The 10495-nt window shown below is 41.8% G+C and overlaps 1 pseudogene; it reads left to right on the top strand.

Moving 5' to 3' along the window:
- The first annotated feature begins 3438 nt into the window (after window positions 1-3438).
- On the top strand, window positions 3439-10230 carry LOC131255850 (WEB family protein At5g55860-like; annotated as a pseudogene).
- Window positions 10231-10495: the final 265 nt, after the last annotated feature.

Consider the following 10495-nt stretch of genomic DNA (forward strand, 5'->3'; position numbering starts at 1 on the left):
GTGCCCCTATTTAAAGGGTTGTGAACTCATTTTTATTTATTCATTAATCTATTTCAAATTTATTAGAATTTATTTCTATTTTCTGTTTTCTTTTCTCATGGATTCGAGAAGTCTTTGTGAGGAGTTTAGAGAAGTTCCATGGATTCGGAATAGTTATCCTCTTGAGGAAGATGGTGCACGACCTCACATCCTTCCCTGCGTCAGATGGCTATGCGGCTCTAATTTTTACTCTACTTTTATTATTTGGTTGTTCAATATTTAGTTATGAGACATTTGTTTGTATAAGTTTTTGAGTAATCACTCGAATATTTAGTTTTGTATATTTTGACTCCCTCTTATACTTACTTTGTTTCTATTCCGCTAAAATGCTCACTCTAAATACACACACACACACACACACACACACACACACACACACACACACACACACATGAAATTTGGTTTATCTTTAAAGGATAACACTTAGGTTTTTGGAAACGAGTAGTGTACTCAGGTCGAGAACTGGGGTGTTACATAGAAGCAAGTTTCAAGCCCTCGCCAAGTCAACTCGTTGATCCACCAAGATTCATCATCCTTCTACTAATCTTGCCCATTCTTGAAAAGATGTAGACCCCTAAACCTCCTTTGATGTGTGAATTAGAGTCATTACATAGAGCTCAGTTTGATCTTTCCCCCAAATCTGGGCTAAGATTAATAATTTAGCTTCATCTCTTAGATTAACCCAACAATGGGTGCATATACTCACTCTAATAATGTGTAAATCCGATTTGTAGGATATGATTCACTACTTATGCAAATCTGTCTTTCTTACACATCTTGGATCAAAGTCAAATTAACAGTGAGGAGATTGGGAGACTTGAGAGATCATAAACCTTGAGAATGTGACCTTAAAAGGTCCCTTTGGGCTAAATTGAAAATCAGAGGATTTCAACTTTAATATTGTGCTATATAGTTAAATCAGAGGATTAAACCTCATTAGTGAACATTATAAAAAAAAATTGAGGACTTAACCTCATCTTGTGCTCAATAGTAAAATTTGAGAATTTTAGCCTCATTTTTATTTATTTATTTATTTATTTTATAGTTTAAGCTTTATAGTTAGTGAATTTTGATATGACATGTTTTTAGCTTATACTATTATTGGTCATTCCAAATTCGATTGATATATCTTTTGAATGATCGATCATAATAAATATTGATGTTGAATTCTCGATGTCCTTTCTAGATTGTTGTGGACCTGAAAACAAAGAGCGAAGGAGACCTTGGCTACATATAGCAGATGACCATCCGATGCCAAAGTTAGGTTGGGAACTTGGATCTAGTAGAACATAAGAGCTTGGGTTTATGTGCATTTTTGTGTGTGATTTTATGCATACCTTTACCCATGGCAGGGGATGTATATATAAGTCTCTTGGTGGCAGTGTTGTGTATGGCAATAAATCTGCCACCCGGTATCGTATCATAGTCAAATTCTAACTCTGGGAGCATCGTAGCTGTCTTCCCGGGATTCTCGGCAAAGATCCAGGGGAGATCCTCTTGGTAGATCTTTAGGTGGTCGGTATCCGACCAGGTCGAGGTCGACCTCAAGGTCGGATGGGTCGAGGTCCTGGGGACTAGGCTAATTGGTCGTGCTTGGAGTTCGGGCCGAATTATTTCACCTTGGTCGGTCCTTTATAGCAAAGTAGGTTGGGTCAATACTCGAGGTCATTTGTTAGTCGAGGTCGATGGCTGCAGCAGTTGCTCGGACTGTTGTGCCTTTAGAGGTCATGCTCAGTTATATGGGCCAAGCTCTAATCCGACATCCTATACTTGGTCATATTGGTCAGTCTATTTTCACCCATAACAATAAGCATGCTCTAGATTTTTATGATTATATGCACTCTTTATTCCCATGTTAGTACATGTGGATGTATTTGAATGGTAGACTTTGGTTGTAATTGTATGAGCTATAAAAAAATCAAAGAGAAAAGAAGTGCAATCTTTCTAGAAAATAGGCAACTAAGTTACATGACTCGGGTTATGATCTTTGTTGCAACTAATTCAAAGAAATCCCATCTTTGCTTCTACCTTCATTTATTATATATATATATATATATATATATATATATATATATATATAAACCTAATGCAATTCTATATGGGCATCATATGGGATGAGATCAGCTACAGCGTTGATGACCCGTTAAAAAAAAAAAAAAAAAAATCTTATCTGATTAAGCTATCTTTCTTATCAGTAATGGTATGAAATGCCTACACAGGAATTCATGGTGGATGGCTCTTATCACCATTGTGTCAAGGTCGGCCTTTTGTGACCCCCAATCTCTTGATATCAAAGGAAGTGTGGCCTACTTTTCAATCTCTTGATTATCTCAGTTGGATTCAAATGGCAATTTTTGGCTTCCGCGCGAGTAGACATTGTCTGGTTATTTTTCTTCTTGAGAAAGGGTACATTTGGATAACGCTCAACTAATGCTCGAATCATTACTTGCATTGAAATTTTGGAAATGGATGGTTATCAGCTCTCTATGTGTTTGGTGTGATTTGAATTTTGAAAAATACAAATGAATGTAGTTTTTTTTTTTCAAAATTGTTTGACATTATTAATGTCAGAAACATTCAAATATAGTGATTCTCCACTGTCGGAGGACCAGTATATGGATGAACTCAATTAATACATCATGCTGCCTCGTGTTGGCGAGGGAGTTATATTTTATTCAGATACTTTGGGCTCTACTATTTCATTTGCTAGTACAAGGATTGCATCGATCGATGATATCAACATGACGGTTGAAATGGTTCGTAGGTTGAAACATCCCTGAGTTTGCGATAATAATAAAGGCACATGGAATGACATTTGGTGAGGTTTCCTCAACACAGAAGACTGTATATAACAGTTGTGAATAACAGTTTCTCATCACAACGTTGCACACTGGTGAAAGATTTTAGCCATCTATCAGTTGTGCCCCCCAGTTATCTATATCATCTGGTTAAAAAAATTAGGCTAGCTGGTAGGAATCATGATTATGGACTTACCAAGGTGTGGCTCGTGATTCTTGGACTCGCCAAAGTGGTGCTCAACTGGTCAGTAGTATCTAACACAAAACATGTTACATCAAATTGCAATTAAAGACATGTTTTCTATTATAATTTAGACTTCAAAACAGGATAGGGAAAACATGAAATATGTGACCATAAACATATAGTTGGCTACATTAGATACAAAAGTATAAATATCATTCCTCTTCCCTCGTGCTTCAGTTCCCTTGAGGTGTTTTGCTCTTCTCCTAGCTCCAATTCTCTTGTCGGCGCATGGCATTCCCTTCTTCCTTGATGCAATTGAATTTACACTGACCAATTTGAGTTTTGTGTTTTCTAGAATTCATTAGCATTGTTCTTTCTTCTTCTATCTATCTCTGCTCAGTTGCTATTATTCCTGACCTGATTTAGGCTTTCAGCAGACAGGCTTCAAAAAGAAAAAAGACAATATGGGCCTAAAAGCTCACGAAAATGCTACTGATTCTCTGAAAGTAGAGGTCGGAGAGATAGACACTAGAGCACCATTTGAATCTGTTAAAGCTGTTGTTAGCTTATTTGGTGAAGGAGCCTTCTCAGCTAAGAAATCTACTGTGAAGAGTGTTATGGACAGATGTCTTAAATCTGTCTGGTGATCTGTCGATGATATCGACAGGATTTCCGATGACATCGACAGATGTCTTAAATCTGTCTGGTGGTCTGTCGATGATATCGACAGGGTTTCGATGACATCGAAGCCAGTTGTCGATGACATCAACGGTTGCTCGATGCCATCGATAATTCACATAAATTTTCACCCTTGGTCGCTGGATAGTTTTGGTCTGTCTTCGATGACATCGATGGACCTTCGATGGCATTAAAGATGTTACGTAAATTTTCTGCGGAAATGCAGATTTTTCATTTTTTGTTTCCTATTACGATTCTACTTCTTTATAAACTTATATAAAGAGATGTATGTGGGATTGAGAGGTATTCTAAGGCTTTCCAAAGGAGTTCTAAGGGTTCCTAAAAGAATTTTAGGGTTTCTAAAGGGTGTAGCGAGGGTGAGATTTGAGGTTGTTCGAATCGGGTAAGTCCTCTCTCTTTGTAACTTCTATTTTTATAGTGGAGATCTGTCGCTTTGTGCCGTGGTTTTTTCCCGCAAGGGTTTTCCACTTTAAATTTGTGTTCTCTTATGTGTGCTTGGTGTCATTGGATTGCTATCCTAAATTTTGATCTGTGTGATTCCACAGTTCAAAATCCCCAACAAGTGGTATCAAAGCAATCGTTGGGGCACAAATCTGAATCTGAGGGATTAGTAATAATGGCGAGCATCAGGTATGAGATTGAGAAGTACTCCAAGAAAAATAATTTTGAGTTATGGAAGATCAAGATAATGAGTTCCTTAATCAAGCAAGGCAAAGATGGTGCTTTTGAGGAGCGAAAGTCTACTATGAGTGATGATGAATGGAATACTCTTAATAAGAAGGCTTTATCATCGATCCGTTTATGTCTCACGGATGAGGTTCTCTACAACGTCATGAAGGAGAAAACTGCGGCTAAGTTATGGGCGAAAGTAGAGGAAGTTTATGCGAAAAAATTCTCTGAAAATCACCTACACTTTAAGCGACAGTGGTATAACTTGAAGATGGCAGAGGGTAGAGATCTGGAGGCTCGCATCAGCAATTTTAATAAATTAGTTTGCAAATTGCTGCATATGGAGGAAGTGATAAAAGATGAAGAATAAACATGTATGTTGCTGAATTCTCTTCCGGCGTCGTATAAGTTATTCAAGGACACCATGTGCAACACGAATAAAACCCTAAGTGTCGACACTGTTATCTTGACCCTTCAAGGGAAGGCTATGAGAAAGCTAAACGGCGATATGGGGACATCTTCTGATGCACTGTTTACAATGGGTAGGAATTCTGAACAAGGTACGGGTTCTTCAGGTTATAGATCCAAATCCAATGGCAAGGGCAAAGGAAAGGTAAAGTACTGAAATTGTGGAAAGGAAAGACATGTGAAGAAGGATTGTGAAAATCCTAAATCGAAGAAAGAAGATTTTGAGGCTTCGTACAGGGAGGCCAATGTTGTCACGTCAGATGGATTGAATGGATGTGATGGTGATGTTTTGTCTGTGTCTACTATCAAGTAGTCATACGATGATCGTAAGGACGAGTGGATGCTAGACACAGGGGCATCTTTTCACATGACTCCTCATCGGAGTTGGTTCACCAACTACAAGGAGTGCGATGGTGGACATGTGTTTATGGGCAATGGCTTTGCCTGTAATGTTATGGCTACTGGTACGGTGCGCATCAAGATGTTTGATGGGGTGGAGCGCACCCTGACTGATGTCAGACACGTTTCTGATTTGAAGCAGAATCTAATTTCTCTTGGTGTACTTGAGACAAAAGGATGTAAGTACATAGGTATTGATAGTGCTCTTAAGGTATTTAAGGGGGCACGGGTAATTATGAAAGTGCAATAACTCAGTAACTTGTATAGGTTGATCGGGAGCACTTCAAAAGGTGAAGCTGCAGTGGATGTAGCAAATTCCACCTCTACATGTGTGTGGCATGTTGGGCAAGACCACATGAGCGGGCAGGGCAGGAAGGCTGAGACGTGCGGATAGGGATACAGAGCAGGTGGAGCAGCTACCTGTGAGAAGAATCACACGGCATGATCGTAGGATATCGGCGTGGTACAAGGACGACTCCAATATCGCAGGAGATTCATCTTATATTCTAATGGCTTTAGGTGAGCTTGGTGCTGAGAAGTGGAAGGTGACTATGGGCGATGTGATGGATTCATTTTACCAGACCGACATATGGGAGTGGGTGGAGCTTCCAGTGGGCCAGAGAGCGGTTGGATGCAGGTGGATCTTCAGGAGGATACAACATAGATATAGAGTGAGGTTGATATGAAGGGTTATGCTCAGAGAGAAGGGATCGGCTTCTTAGAGATATTCGCGTCGACGGTATAGCAGGTGTCTATTAGATGCGTGATTGGCACTGGTTGGCCTATGTGATCTCGAGCTGGAAAGATAGATGTGGAGTCTGCACTTCTATAAGGGAAAGTAAAGAGCAGATCTACATGAAGCAACCAGAGCGGTTCGAAGTTAAAAAGGCTGAGAAAAGACTTTGCAGGAGGTCGCGGTTCGATCTGTCGCCTAGACAGTAGTTTAATTCCTTCATGATGAGTCAGGAATTAATGACATGTAGATCGCCAATCATGACATGTCTGAAATCAATGTACTAAAGACTCGGTTAAGTGGGACATTCAGGATGAAGGATCAGGGGGCTGCAAAGATGGTTCTCGGCATTGAGACTGAAAGAGGAGTAGGCTTTGATAATCACATGAGGAATAAATTGTGTGTAGGTATTGATCAAGGATGTGATGGGCCAAGTAAAGTCGGAGAGCATTCCCTACGCGTCTCTCCTCAAGTTTTCCTCAAGACATGTCCCAAAACAGATGAGGAAAAGCAGGATATCTCATGAGCCTTATTTCGAATACGGTTGGCAGTGTATGCCATGGTCTGGATTAGACCGGTTATTTTACAGGCTATCAATGTTGTGAGCAAGTACCCTGGCAAGCATATTGGGTAGCGGTGAGATGGTAAGAAGACTACGTCTTTCCTTTTGAGAAGACGGGAACAAAGATGGTTGAGCACGTACGTGGATTTTGATCCGGCAGACATGCTCACGTAGATCATTCCTGTTGAGAAGTTCAAGTTCTGTGTAACTTCTCTGGGCTTGGTGATGGCATAAAAGAAAGACGGAGTGTGCAAGAGAAGCTATGATATGATATATAGATAATATAAGAGGACAAGAAGTTACACAGATGAAGATTGAAGACATGGTGGAGATTGTTATGGACAGATGTCTTAAATCAGTCTGGTGGTCTGTCGATGATATCGACAGAGTTTCTGATGACATCGACAGATGTATTAAGTCTGTTTGGTGGTCTGTCGATGATATCGACATGGTTTCGATGACATCGAAGCCAGTTGTCGATGACATCAGCGGTTGCTTGATGCCGTCGATAATTCACAGAATTTTTCACCCCTGGTCGCTAGACAGTTTTGGTCTGTCTTCGATGACATCGATGGACCTTCGATGGCATCGAAGATGTTACGCAGATTTTTCATTTTTTGTTTCCTATTCCGATTCTACTTTTTTCTAAACTTATATAAAGGGGTGTATGCGGGATTGAAAGGTATTCTAAGGCTTTCTAAAGGAGTTTCAAGGGTTCCTAAAAGGATTTTAGAGTTTTTAAAGGGTGTAGCGAGGGTGAGATTCGAGGTGTTCGAATTGAGTAAGTCTTCTCTCTTTGTAATTTCTATTTTCATAGTGGAGATCTGTCGCTTTGTGCCGTGATTTTTTCCCGCGAGGGTTTTCCACGTTAAATCTGTGTTCTCTTGTGTGTGCTTGGTGTCATTAGATTGTTATCCTAGATTTAGATTTGTGTGATTTCGCAGTTCAAAATCCCCAACAAAGAGATCAAAGGCTCTCTCTACATAGGTAACCTATAAATCTAAGGCATTTATTTCTGAAACGACGACAATGATATTTTTTGGAAGCTACTTGATGTTCGTTTTATAAGCCCAACCACTCTCTCTGGACATAAAATGCATAGTTGCATAATCCTTCTAACAAGCTTTCACTCCCATTTCAAATAGTGCTTGGAATCAAACTTATGCTCCATCTCCGTAGCTGTTTATACTTGCTAATGTTTTGGAACAGTCACTTTCCAGCTCCCGCATTCCAATCTGTTGCCACTTAACACTTCCATCAACCATACGAAGGATCATATTGCTGTTGAATTCCTTGTATTTTCTATTTCTTGTTCACAAGGATCTATACATTCTATTTGGTCTCCATTGGGATAGCTTTAATGGAAGCCTATCAAGGCTATCTGCTGTAGTAGGCTTCCAGTTCTTAGTCGTGCCATGACAAGTCAATGTGGCATATCTGCGGGATCTGGACTCTGCATAAAGTGAACCCCTCCGCGCTTGTCCTGTGGACCAAAAATACGTAGGTCCGGTCATTTGGTGGGTCGCATATATGCATTGAATGTGTTAGTTTTGGAACCATTCATACACATTTGAACTGTTTTGCCCAGATGAGGATCCGAACAGCGTTTTTTTTTTTTTTTTTTTATGAACACCTGGACCCTGCATGCAGGAATGTGTGATTGGAGGACTTTGGCTTCTCAACCTCGATGGTAATGTTTGCTCTGAACTCTTCGTTAACAAGTGCCCTGTTGTTTGCAGAGAGTATTGGCGAAGGAGACAGCTTCACTTGGCTGAGAAAGAGCTGCACAAGTTGAAGGAACATCCGAAGAATGCTGAGACTACAAAGAACCAAGCACTAGTGGAGCTCGAAAAAGCTAAAAGAACAGTTGAAGATCTCACCCACAAGCTTAGAGTTGTGAACGAGTCGAAGGAATCAGCAATCAAAGCGACAGAATCTGCCAAGAATCAGACCAAGCAGCTTGAAAACGTGAACACAGGTGCTTCCACCGTAAACAGTGGTTCATGGGAACAGGAACTGGACAGTGCAAGGGAACAATATGCAGCTACCATTACTGAGCTAGATGCAGCCAAACAGGAACTCAGGAAGATCCGTCAGGATTTTGAGGCATCCATGAATGCGCGGGCCGCCGCCTTCCAGCAAGAAGAAAATTCCAAGCATGCGACAGAAGCTAATAAGGAGAGGATAGGCGAGTTCTCGAAAGAGATTGCAGCTGCGCAGGAGTCGCTGGTGCATGTGAAGCTGGCCTCTGTGCAACCCCAAGAAGAGCATGCAAAGATCCTTTCAGAAAAAGATGCTGAGCGGCAGAGCGCAAGACGTGCAATAGAAGAAACCCAGATGAAATTGGAGTCTTTGAAGAAAGAATTTGATCCTGAAATGGGCAGGAACCTTGACAAGAAGCTGGCTGAAACGGCTGCTGAGATTGAAGCCTTGCAGAAAGAGATTGAGAATGCCAAAAATTCTGATCTTGATGCGGTGAAAGCGATAACGTCTGATCTTGATGATGCGAAAGAGACACTGCAGAAACTCGCAGACGAGGAGAGCTCTCTTAAGAATATGTTAAAGTCCCTCAAGCAGGAGCTTGAGATTGTAAAGAAAAAGCATTTGGAGCTGAAAGAGAAGGAAGCAGAAGAAGAAAATGTAGCTGGGAATCTGCACGTCAGGCTCCAGAAAAGCAAGATGGAGCTCGAGACGGCCATTGCTGCAGAGGTGAAAGCACGGGGCGCGTATGATGAACTGATCTCGACCCTCCAGCAGCTATCATCTGAGTCTAAGCCTTAGAAGAAGCAGAGAAGAATCTACGTGTTGCGCTGAAAGAGGTGGAAGAAGCAAAGGCTGCAGAAACGAATGCGCTGGATCAGATCAAGATCTTGTCCGAGAAAAGGAACGCGGCCCGACAATCAACATCAGAGTCAGGTGCCCAGATCACGATCTCAACGGAGGAGCAGGGGTCCCTGAGTCGGAAGGTTGAGGAGTCCAACACGTTGGCAGAAATGAAGGTGGATGCTGCAATTGCTCAGGTGGAAGCCGTGAAGGCCAGCGAGAACGAATTATTGAAGAGGTTGGAGGCAGCCCAGAAGGAGATCGAAGAGATGGAGGCGGCCACGCAGAGGCATTGAAGCGGGCTGAGATGACTGAAGCCGCGAAGAGGGCGGTGGAGGGAGAGCTCCGAAGGTGGCGCTAGCGGGAGCAAAAGAGGGCGGCAGAAGTGGCTTCCCGGATACTGGCTGAGACAACAGATGTCTACGATGGCATCTTCGGCTACGAGTATAAAGCCAAACATGCAAGAGAAGACTGGCCTGGTACAGGCTACGATTGTGAAGCCAAATGTGGAAGAGAAGACAGGCAGGAGCGGGAACCATAAGGTGGAGAAAGCAAGGAACCATAAGGCGGAGAAAGGTGCGGTGGTGAAAAAATCACTTTTACCCAACCTCAGTGGCCTCTTTAATCGAAAGAAGAACCAGGTCGAGGGCGGGTCGCCGTCTTATCTCCCGGGTGAGAAGCGGGTGTGATTGCTATCTAGGCAAGTAAGTGTTTTGATGTTTGATTGGTGTTAATGAAAGAAAAGGTAAAACGTATGCAGGCTTTTGTGGTTTGTGTATATATGTAGAATCTGTTTCCGTTTCTGTTTTTTCGCAATTCCAATTGAAGCAGGAGAGAACATACTTTGAGATTGGAATCCACAGCTCAAATGGGTGTTTCATGGTAGCATGGATTGGGATTTGAGATTGGAATCCATAGCTCAAATGGGTGTTTCATGGTAGCATGAATTGGGATTTGAGATTGGAATCCACAGCTCAAATGGGTGTTTCATAGTAGCATGAATTGGGATTTGAGGAATGTTGAGGCTAAAGTTGCAGTAGTTGGACGCAGGCAAGTCGTCAGGCGGGCCCCACCTTGTACAAGTGGCGGGCTGTGATCGTGCTGGTTTGACATGCATTGGT

The sequence above is a fragment of the Magnolia sinica genome, chromosome 9, assembly GCF_029962835.1.
Source record: "Magnolia sinica isolate HGM2019 chromosome 9, MsV1, whole genome shotgun sequence".
Taxonomy (NCBI): domain Eukaryota; kingdom Viridiplantae; phylum Streptophyta; class Magnoliopsida; order Magnoliales; family Magnoliaceae; genus Magnolia; species Magnolia sinica.